A 12,280-nucleotide genomic window follows, 5' to 3' on the forward strand; every position below is an offset into this window, starting at 1 on the left:
AATTAACGCCTTTGTTTTCTTGTGGAAACCAAATCACCCACCTCTCTTTGCTTTTCCAGATGACTGACCCCTTAATGAACGTGATTGCAACCTTTAGAAGTAACTTGCCTTTTCGCCACTAAAAAACTGTACAGCCCACATACAAGGATGGGGAGTCTGTTGCCAACTTCCCATTCTTTCATGGTAGGAGTAGAACTATGTGCCCCACACATTTAATTAAGTATGGGGAGTTTGGGGAGGGCTGTAGGTCAGTGTGGTAGAGAACGTGCTTTGCCAGTTTCCATCCACAGCACCTCCAAGTCTGTCTGTGAGAGTCTCACCTGGAACTGTGGAGAGCTGCTGCCACTCAGTGTAGACAATACTGAGCTAGAGGTGACCTTTCTTAGTGGCTAAGGAAGCTTTCCATGTATACTGTATACTGGATTTCTATATAGCAGAGTGTCAAAACACATGGTGCTGCAACAATATCCACAGTCTCTGTCATTATCAGGAAGCCCATTCCATTTTAAAAGCTGAGCCCTGCCCCTAACACTGCTCTCACCATCATGGCTGCCCCCCCCTGGCCTGGGCGTGCCCCACCCCAGGACATGCGCCAACCCCACCCCTGCCTGCTCTCCGCCACCGGCTCCACCACCACCAAGTCCCACATTTCGAGCCTGTGGCAGGGGGTCCTATGCAGGGAGACCAGAATTGGGCTCTGATTAGTCTCGGATTCTTCCTTACACAGAGAAGGTCTTTGAATGTACATTGGTACGTGCTGAATGTGAAGCTGGTACGGGTGAGGATAGCCCCTGCAGCCCTGCTTTTAGTGCATGAGGGGTTCATAGGGACCCTCCCTTTTGAATCGGGGTATTCGTATATCCTTATACGTGTACACCCATAATGCCTGACGTTTTTAATCTGCAGACAGATTGCTGGATAATTTTCATTGCGGTGCTAACACTAATTTACATTATAATGCAAGTTTGCAGCAGTTACAGCCGCCTCCATCTACAAAGTGACCTCCCCTGAAATATGTCATGTCCTACTTCAAAACCCCTGATCCAACTTGTATCTGACACTGCGTTTACATTAATGAAGCTCATTTGCTTACTTAACAAGAAACAAAGCCGAACCCACTGAAACTACAGCTTCTTACTAGCCTGGCAGATGGGAGTGGGGGCTGTATTACTTCACGCTGCAGTATAGAGCTCATCTGTTCTCTTCTACGCGAAATCCCCTTCCTACAGAAAACTAGACATCAGACACAGAGAGCTAGGCCCCATCTGCACATACATTTAAAGCAGTATCATACCACTTTAAACAGTTAGTACTTCTCCCCAAGAATCCTGGGAACTGTAGTTTGTTACGAGTGTTGAGAGGAGATCCCTGCTCACAGAGGTGCAGTTTCCAGAAAGGTTTAACACTCAACCGCTCTTTGCAGATAACGCTTCCAAACAGCATATGGGATTGCAAAACACTGTGCGTTTGTGCATATGAACGTCAAAATGACTGGGAAAATCTGAAATGGTTAAGACCACAATTTGCAAAATGTATGTTACTAGCCAAAATCGTTTAGGTTAATGTGAAAACTGCTTTGAGGTTTTACAAGTATGTGTAAGAAATCAATAGAAATGTCAGGACTTGATTAAAATGCTAAAAGCATTTTAATACGCTTCACAGACATTATAGTACCTCCTGCTGGATGATAGTATGAAGTCAAATGCAATTTAAACAATAAAGGGTCACACACACACCAGGTCAATGACTACGTGATGTGGTATTTTACAGCTCCAGCGTGGGGTCCATGCCATTCTCTGTGGCTGTTAATTATTATCCAACAGGCGAACTCATAAGTGCTAAGTAACGGCAGCAGGAAATCCCTGCAGAGCATCTGGCTCTATGTATTTTATTACACACACAAAAATAGCTGTTATTATAAATCAAGAAATTAATCTGAGGAAAGAAATATGAGGCCAGGTGGGAGGATGATGATTGCATAAAGCAGATTATAGTTTTATAAGTCTCGAGGTTCTTTAAAATATGCATTCATATATATATTGAGAGAGAGTTGCCATATTTGCTTGAAGTTTTTAATTGTATCAGTGAGATGATTTCTCTTCCGCAGTGAAATGCAAAACTCTCGAGAAACCTGTGGCAGTTAACCTACTCTGAAATTTAAGCCCACCAGCACTCCAATTTATGCTGTCTCGTATGCCTGCGATACTGACATAATGAACTTGAAGCGCATTTGTGTTTTCAGTTGTTGGACCACAAATTACGTATACTTCAGGATCCCTCAAAGGAGGGGTAATAGGCAAATATAAAGACGCCTGCCTCATTGACAGCCTAGGAAAATAAACGGTGTGTAACAAGACGAAAATAAACTGTGTGGAACAAGACGAAATCTGACCCCTAGTGCTATAAGCCACTGGTGGCAAGTAGCTGTAAAGGACATGGTCCAAGGTCATCCTAGTTACACTGACTGAAGAACATGCAATTTTATAATCTACAATTTTGCCTTGTAGATTTACATGATATGGGTGTTCCAAGGGTGGAGAGGTGGGGAGGCTGAGCCAGCCTGCCATCCGATAAAGCATCAGGCCTGATCCAGACTTGAGCACTGTGACAGACCCGGAGCTAGGATCATATCTGATTCTCCTCCTCCTCACCACCACCTTTTGCCACAGTAGTGTCTCCACTGTTGTGCAAAGTCCCACTGGTGAGGAGTGGGAGGTTTAGATTACAGCCTAAGTGTACAAACAGGATAGAGACTTATCCTCATCTTGACAAATTCTAATATGTATAAGACTCACAGCAAGCAATGGAAAATTGCTGGTTGGTCGATGGGTGTGCCGGGTGGGTGCTGACCCATGACAGGGCCGCCTTGGTGGTGGTTTTCTGGTGGTGGAATGCTTTCCCTGGTGAGAAGCAACTAATGCTCTTGTTTCTAAGTTTTTAAATGTTTTAAATATGCTTTCATTTTATTTGTAACTGCATTGTTTTGCTGCTTGGTTGTTTGCCACCCTGGGCTCCTTTGGGAGGCAAATGGGATAGAAAAGTATTATCATCATCATTATAGGAGGTTTTTCTCCTCCTCTAAGAAATACTGGAGCAATCTTATGCTTAAACTCGGAAGCCATAATCTGATTCCCTCTGACTGTTAAAATGTATTTTCCCCCAATAAAAACAACAACAACCCCACCTTTTTTTGTAAGCCTGCCTCTTCACCGCAGTCCAGTATTTCACACACTATTTTCCCATACAAATCAAAGTGAGAGGTAGAAAAGGGGTATAAATTACTAAATGAGTTTACTGAAGACTTCATTGTGAAGTCCTCTCAAAACATCAGATAGGATTATCCCACAGGCTTTGAAAATGACAATAACACACGCCCTGTCTTCTGCTCAGTATAACTTTAAACATTTATGAATGCACATGGATTAAGTTTGAAAGAAAGCAGTAGGACCCACATCAAATGTTTCTGCGGCGAGATAATGCTTTTTGTTACGACTGTTGTCTTCTTGGAAAAAACTTGAGGGCATTGCTTTGAGAAACCCCCAATTTCTGCGGGCATAAAGCCTTATAAATCATTTGTAATCCTCATTAAATGAAATCAAATGTGCACCTATTCTTAAGTACTAAGGCAGTCTGTGACAGAAATGTGCTCTGCAAAGACAGGAAGCAATTAATTCAGGGATATATATATATATATATATATATAAAATCTCCCCACTTCATGTTTATATATATAATCACACAAAGTGGGGGTTTTCATGAACCTTATTATTTCCAGTTGTCACAATCTTCAAGGTAATTTACCAAAGATAATATCTTATAAATATACAAAGCGGTATCATTACGATAAAAAAGCAATCTAAAATTAACCATCAGAACAAAAGCTCTCACCCAGCTCAACAAAAAAGGTTTACTTTTTCTAAAGGTTGGCAGTGATGGCATTAATGAGCTCCATTGTGGAAGTAGTTCAACAGCAATGGGATTTCAATGGGGCTGGGGGAGCCCCATTCATGCGTGAGAGGGAAGTATGACTGAGAACCAGCCAGCCCCTAGACTTCCTTCTTCACATAAGAACATGCCTGTTTATCAGCTCCATCTGGTACGCAGGCTGAGTCCCTACCTGCCCGCGGACTGTCTCACCAGAGTGGTGCATGCTCTAGTTATCTCTTGCTTGGACTACTGCAATGCGCTCTACGTGGGGCTACCTTTGAAGGTGACCCAGAAGCTACAATTAATCCAAAATGCAGCAGCTAGACTGGTGACTGGGAGCAGCTGCCGAGACCACATAACACCGATCTTGAAAGACCTACATTGGCTCCCAGTACGTTTCCAAGCACAATTCAGTGTTGGTGCTGACCTTTAAACCCCTAAATGGCCTCGGTCCAGTATATCTGAAGGAGTGTCTCCACCTCCATCATTCTGCCCGGATACTGAGGTCTAGTGCCGAGGGCCTTCTGGCAGTTCCCTCGCTGCGAGAAGCCAAGTTACAGGGAACCAGGCAGAGGGCCTTCTCGGTAGTGGCACTTCCCCTGTGGAACGCCCTCTCACCAGATGTCAAAGAGAAAAACAACTACCAGACTTTTAGAGGACATCTGAAGGCAGCCCTGTTTAGGGAAGCTTTTAATGTTTAATAAATTATTGTATTTTAATACAGTATTACTGTTGGAAGCCACCCAGAGTGGCTGGGGAAACCCTGCCAGATGGGTGGGATATAAATAATAAATTATTATTATTATTATTATTATTATTATTATTATTATTATTATTATATAACATTCAGTGTTTCTGTAGCCCAGCACAGTGGTCTAGATAAGGTAACGCCATAAAGATAGCAGAACTATTTGTTTTCCTTGGAGTGGCAAGCATCATTTGTAAAAGTGCTGAAATTAATGGAGGGAAGTGTAGGAGGCCCTTTATTAAGGCCTCCAGCCCTCACTCCCTGACAATTACAGTCAAATTATATCACCAACATGGCACCAAAGGAGCCATCGTAAAAGGTAAGGAGCCCAAACATCTCTATCACATCCAACACAAACTTCTTATCCTTGCATTTGACTTTCTTTTCCCTTTCTGACCGCGACCTGTTGCTATGACATTTCTGCCCAAGAGTTTCATCTTGACTGACCCTGAAAGTCCCCCCTTCTTTTTCTAAAATGATTTTTGTACATTGTAAAACCTTGAAGTACTGCCAAGCCTATGGACAGCTCCAATGGCATGTAGAAGTTGCTGTTTGGGCTGTATGTGGACTACAACAGCACTGTAGTAACAGGGAAGTGCAAGACACACAGAAATAAATAAGAAAATTCTAATTTCCCAACAATATGCGCCTCAATATTTACTGCAAGTAGACCACTCCTTACTGTAGCCTATTATTATATAGCTGGGAAGCTTACAGATCGTGTCTCCCAGAACCTAAATGCTGAAGTAGACAGGTGAGACTACCTACTGCTGAGAACTTCCAATGATATCCATAATAACATTCTGTTCTGCTTTCTCAGCTCTGAGCTGGCTGAATGTTAATGACATCAGAAAATGTTTGACTTTCCACTGCTATATCTTCTTGTCGTCTTTGAGCTCGTAAGCGCTACCGGATATCTCCTGGATACAAAGTTTTGTGATGATTTTTTTTTATAAGTCTTTGTAAACTGGGGAGGGATTGGAGTGGGAAGCTCATCTAAAACTGCAGTGCTGTATCCTCAACTTTCAGTTTAATCTCTCTATTTTTCCTCACACACACACAAGCAATAAGAAGGAGAGATCAGTTCTTATGAGATAATCTGATCTCTCTTGGAGGATTGCTGACAGGATTTGAGTCTTGTGTTTAGCCATGTGCCCAGAAATTGGGGGGGGGGGGGAAGCATCTGATTCCCTTGTGAAGCAGGTAATTTTTTGTGTGGTAGTGGTGGTTTTTTTAAAAAAATACATTGTTCCACCACAAATAGTTTTATTTAAAAAAGATATTTGCATGCACCGATTCATCCTTTCCCAAACAGAAAGAACCGAATACTTTTATACATTGACTTTGATGTATATTGTTGCTATGTGTCAAATTATAAACTGGTGAAAAAAGGAATGAAATGTAAAAGTTGCTTACTAATACTTAGGTGTAGATATCAAGCTACAGGGCAGATGTGCTAACACATGTATGTGTTTCTCACTGGACTCCGCTTTAACATACAGTGGTGCCTCGCTAGACGAATTTAATTCGTTCCACGGGTCAATTCGTATAATGAAAAATTCGTCTAGCGAATCCCATAGGAATGCATTGAAAAAAAATTATTTATTTTTTGCCCATAGGAACGCATTAATTGAATTTCAATGCATTCCTATGGGAAACCGCGATTCACTAGACGAATTTTTCGCAAAACGAATTCGTCTTGCGAGGCAACCTTCACTAGAAAAATCTATTCATTAAGTGAAAAATTTGTCTTACAGGGCATTCATCTAGCGAGGCACCACTGTACATAGGAATAGTAACTGGGTGTATTGGGGTAAGAAACTACAGTGGCCCTGTTCCTTGCCTCCCTTGAGTGAAAAAGCAACTTACCAGTAGTTGGCAGGTGAAACCTGATTTCTTCATTGATCAGTTCCTCCCTGTTGGTGAGGACCAGGTCCCAGAGACATGGCACCATTGTTGCTTCTTCCACCTTCTAAGAAATGAAATTGTCTTGAATTGTTGTGGCATCTTTACTATATTTCCCCCCGGGCTAATTAAATTTCTGTAGCATAAATGTCATGATTAATTCCATCAAATTTAGTGGACCAACTATTTCTTTTTCCTTTCCCCTCAACTAACAGACCATCTTGGCAGTCTCTTAGCGCAGATACAGGTCACTGAGCCTAAGCTTTTATAGCCGCCACCCACCATGAACGTCATTAGCAGGATTAGTAGCAACAGCCACAGATATGTTCTATGCTTATGATAACATTTTATCCTCATGTTAATTACGCTGTTTTAAATGTGCATTGTATATATGACTTCCTTTAGTAATGTTTTCTTTTGAAATGTTTAAGATTGTTTTTCTTTTGTTAACTTTGCTGTGTTAAATGTGCATTCTGTCGTTGACCACATTTGCCATGTTTATTTTGAAATTTTTAATATAGTATTTTAGTTTCCTGTTAATTATGTTGCTTTGAGATTTTTTTATTTAAAATATAAAGTGGTATAAAATGAAAATGATGGTGTTGGTGGTGATGATAATAATACTAACCAGCTTCTTGATAACTCGGTATATAGCCAACAAAACACCTGTTCTGCCTTTTGGTACACTTTTGGTAGGAGCAAATATAGCTCAGCAAAAAACATAATTACTCCAACCTTTCATAATTACCAACCTTTCATTTAGGCATGGACAATCCTACAGACAATCCTACAGATCAATGGATTTATTTATTTTTAAGTTGATGTTTTGTCCAAGGTAACATAATCATAACTGGGATTGTTTCAGCAAATGTGGCATTCCCGGGTGACTCCTTTACAACAAAGGATGTTGCTTCAGGAAGGACTCTTATTCCTCGAAAACTGCTATTTCCCAGCAATCAGGCTGGTAAGTTTAGATGTTGGGAAACATTACTTTTGTGAGCAATCTGGAGTGGGTGGGAAGGAAGGCGATTGCAACTTTTGACATCACTATATGAGATTAGTACCTCCTTCCCTACATTCTGAAATGTTTGCATTTAAGTCATATTTGTCTTTCCACCTTCCTTCCCCCAGAGGTATGGGGGGATAATCTTTATATTAATCTAATTCAACAACTCACCCAAGCCCCCTCCTTTTGCAGCTCACCCAAAACAACCCTCCCTATTTCTTCACAGTGCAACCCAAGCCCACTTCTTCATACCCTCACAACCCAACCCAAACTTCATGTCGGGGATCGGAAGAGGGAGACAGCCTTGATTTACAGCAGGGCTTTGAGGAGTTTGAGGAAGGACACAGCGCAGAGATACAAAGGAATTGGGATGTGTTAGAAGATGGGTGGGGATTGCAACAGGGCAGCCAGCTGACACTTTTTCATTGGAGAGTATTTCTGATCCACCTACTCCCAGAACTCAGCATTCATTAAGGGTGCAGGAATAATGGAATCAGAGACTTTTGGCTACAAGCAGCCACCGTAAAGGGAGATGCTGTTGCTAGGGAGGAGGGAGGAGGAGCCCAGTCACTCCTGTCTTCCACTGCCTCTCGCAGTTTGGTCAAACTTATGTTCGTAGCTTTGAGAACACTGTCCAACCATCTCGTCCTCTGTCGTCCCCTTCTCTTTTTGCCCTCCATCTTTCCCAACATCAGGGTCTTTTCCAGGGAGTCTTCTCTTCTCATGAGGTGGCCAAAGTATTGGAGCCTCAGCTTCAGGATCTGTCCTTCCAGTGAGCACTCGGGGCTGATTTCCTTCAGAATGGATAGGTTTGATCTTCTTACAGTCCATGGGACTCTCAAGAGTCTCCTCCAGCACCATAATTCAAAAGCATCAATTCTTCGGCAATCAGCCTTCTTTATAGTTCAGCTCTCTGCCTCCCTTTTTTTGCTGACTTGGCAGAAGGGGAGACATTCTACAGAGCTTTATTGAAAAATCAGGTGGCTTTATAATGAATGTAATTTTTACCTTTGTACAGTAGGTTAGTTTCTACAAAAATTCATACTATACTCCACCCAGAGGCATTATCAGAGCTCAAGGGCACTTTCCAGCAAGGCAAGAAGCACTCTGGGTCAATGAGGGGTGTGGCCTAGGGAGAGGGGTGGTGGCCTTATGAGAGTTCCAAGGGAAAGATAGAGATGCCTGGAGGCTGCTTTTAACCCCCAGGTTTGAGGTCCCGTCCCCCTACGGATATATAGCATACCTACTACTGCCAATTTCAACCCAATTGCTTCATACTGCTCAAAATAAAAAAACAGCTGTGCATGTTTTATCAGCAAACCATTTCTGTGAAAGGATTTTTAACTATGGCAATTCCTCTTTCTGGGAATCTGTGTATTGTATTGCATTTGTAGAATCAACCAAACAGTGCAGAGAGAAACCTGCATGCCTAACTAGCATGCCACATAGAGCTCTGCTCCTGCCCAGATGGCTGCCTTGCACCTTCTTCCAGTTTTCGTGACAATTCAAGCAATGCCGAATTAACGGGAGCTAAATCCCTTTGACAGTTTTTGCAGACATTCAGAGGACTGAGCCGTCTGAAGATTTGACCCCCAACTAAAACATTCCGAGTCTGTCAAAATCCAGAAGGGAAATGGAGTTTGAAATTGTGGCTGCAGGGTGAAGGGACTATTTTCGTGCTCACCAGGAGCTCAACAATTAACAGCTAAAGCTTCCCTACTCGTGGCTGCAGAGTTAGGTTGTTCATCCTACCTAAATGAATGCCTATTAATAAAAACAGCTTCAGAAAGTGTCTTTGTAATAATATACTTGTCTAATGGAAAGCGTCAACAGATTATTCTGTCTGTGCTGGGAAGATAAGGCACTGATGAGGAATACTGTATACCAAGGATTTTTTGCACTGGAATTCTTGCCGTATCTTTAGCAGATAAAACCATCCTGTTCCTTAATTGAGTGAAATGAAACCCACGAGTGTTAGTCCTGCCATCTGCTCTTCCAGGTGCTCTCCTGCTTTATAGGAGATGAAGAAGGGATGTGACCTCAAATCCCCATTGCTTAACTTGGCACACCCCCAGGAGCCTTGAGTTTTATTCTCTTGCACAACACAGGATAATGGCGCTAGAACATATGTTTGTTATATATGCCACTGAAAAATCCATATTTTAAAGTGTGTATTATTTACACCTACATCAGTGCACAGAAACCCCGAATAAATAGGCGGCACTGAACAAGCAACCAGCATAAACCGTTACAATGAATACCCAGTTTCCAGAAAATATAGGTAACATTCATTTTTTTTGGAACTGAAGTTCTAAATAGAGTGATCACATACATGATTTACATACACCCCCTAAATTTGTTAACTCAGAACCTAATTTGGGTTTTAGCTGCTCCTGTTTGTTAAATGGACTGGTAATAACAATGGATAGCTAAAGCCAAGATGGCATTATAAGTACCTTCCATTTGTAGCTGATACAAACTAGAAAACAGGGAATCTGTGGCTCTTCAGGTTCTGTTGGACTGCAACGCGTGCCCTCTTTAAGGGAGGACACGATTTCACACAGCAACATACAAAATGGAGAACACACACTGATCAGAACATGGAGGCCATGTGCTCCTCCATATTAGTACAACAGACCATACCCTCTTCAAGCCACATGTAGTGGAAGTCTGTCCCAGCTCAGGAGGAAACAGGAAGTCTTCTCCTGAGTGGTACAAAACATCCCCTAACATGTCCACTGTATGGATGTTGTACTTGACTGCAGTTTTACATCCTACATAGTTAATGTCCTGTTAATAGGACGAATCTGTGGACCTGAAAAAAAAGAAAAAGAAAAACAGTGTGGAGGAATAGGGCTTTCAGCCATTTTGTGTTTGGTTTTCGGTTGTAAAATGTAGGTAGAAAAAGTGGTTTCTTTAGAGGCTCTTTGGTATAAAAGGGTTAAAAGTTCAAGTGAAAGATTTGCTCAGGAAGCTCTAAGCTGGAGTGGCATACGAAAGATGAACAAACAAAGAATGTTATGATATTGTGGGCAAAGGATGTGGGACATAATATTCTGATGGAAGATTGGGAAAAATTATGGAAACAGAATTTAAAATTTACTGTGTGTAGTCTTTTAAGGGAAAATATAATGAAAATTATGTACAGATGGTACCTTACACCAGTAAAACTAGCTAAGATTTACCATAACAAGGATAACAAATGTTGGAAATGTAAGAAAGAGGAAGGTTCTTTTTATCATATGTGGTGGACTTGCCCATTAGTAAGGGATTTCTGGGAAAAGATTTATAATGAACTAAAGAGAGTGTTGAAAAACACATTCACTAAGAAACCAGAATCCTTTCTATTGGGTATAGTCGGGAAAGAGATTCCTAAGAAAAATGTTAATTTCTTTATGTATGCCACAACGGCGGCAAAAGTATTACTGGCTTAACTGACTTAACTTGGTGTCTACTCTCCTTCTGACTGAAAAGTTGAAAGAGATTAAAATATTGCATATGCCAAGCCAGATAATTGAGTAAATCAGCTGGCTAAAACAGAAGCTAAATAGGCAAATCAAGAGGGTCAATCGCTGTAGAATTCTTTGGGGTTATTTAAACCCACAAAAAACAAATTCAGCAAGAATGTATACTGCAGATCAGGAAAGGTACCACCAAGGTCAACTGGATGCCAGCATGGTTAACAAGCAGAGCCAAATAAGCTGTTTAGGGGCAAGGCGGCTTCCTTCAGCAAATGATCTATTTTAGCGGAGGCAACCAGGGGAGGAAAACGTATTTTCAAAGTGGCAGGTGAAGTAAATTAATAAGAAGGATTGGTTTGCCTGGATTACTTGCCTCTTTTCCTTCCTGTGTAGGTAGCTGTCAACCTATGTAGAAACTGATCACTGATGGAGCTTGAATTCTAAAGTTGAACAGGTGTGTCTACTCTGACTCTAGATGGTGCCCTCCTTGGTAAGGTCTAGTATCATGGAGCCAGAGCTCCAAAATCTATTTTTCTGCCCTCTGGCACAGCACTGAGCAAGGCTGGAAATGGGCCAGAAGCAGCATAGACACATTAATTTGATTTTGGTACCTTGGCTCAAAAGGTGCCACCAGCTATCAGTTTATTTTTAATCATGATACCTACAATCCAGTAGTCAGTAGGTTCCATATCCCGCTGCTCTTGCCTGCTGTGGTTTTAATTGATTTTATGCTCTTGGATCTGTTTTTGATTATTCTGTTCTACTGGTTGTATTGTTCCCTTAATTGTATCATTTTGTTTTTTTAGCTTGGGGGGTGTCTTTCAGGCAGTGGATGAGAGGCCAAAGGGAGAGTGGAAACTTATATAATAGAATATAATGTGTATTTATTTAAAGCATTTTCATACTGCTTTATATTTAAAAATGAAATAACATTTCAAAGCACTTTGCAACCTCAAATAGAACATTACAAAACGTCAAAATAAAGCAAATTGCAAATGAAGGTCGAACACATAACACACATTCAAGGGAGTGTGATGAAAAGGAAAACAAAATGTTCTCTTAAATGTTTTTTTTTTAAAAGCAGATAACAGTCAAATAGAAAAAAATATAACAGAAGTCCACAAAAACAGCATAACTGGCAACTCAACAAAACAATTCAATTGAACTGTCCCCCTCAGATACAGTGACATCTCCCAGGTACATTCTTAGCAATCTTCCACGTGTAAACCAACT

General features: G+C 41.2%; 1 long non-coding RNA gene across 1 annotated transcript in view; it reads right to left on the bottom strand.

The window, feature by feature from the left end:
• The window catches only part of LOC132591621 (uncharacterized), a 69,121-nt gene that overhangs the window by 6,537 nt on the left and 50,304 nt on the right, over window positions 1-12,280 (bottom strand). The window contains exon 2 of the long non-coding RNA XR_015948275.1: window positions 6,545-6,647. This is a non-coding gene — a long non-coding RNA (uncharacterized LOC132591621). The remainder of the gene's footprint in view (window positions 1-6,544; window positions 6,648-12,280) is intronic.

The sequence above is a fragment of the Zootoca vivipara genome, chromosome 2 (genome assembly GCF_965207765.1).
Source record: "Zootoca vivipara chromosome 2, rZooViv2.hap1.1, whole genome shotgun sequence".
Lineage (NCBI taxonomy): Eukaryota > Metazoa > Chordata > Lepidosauria > Squamata > Lacertidae > Zootoca > Zootoca vivipara.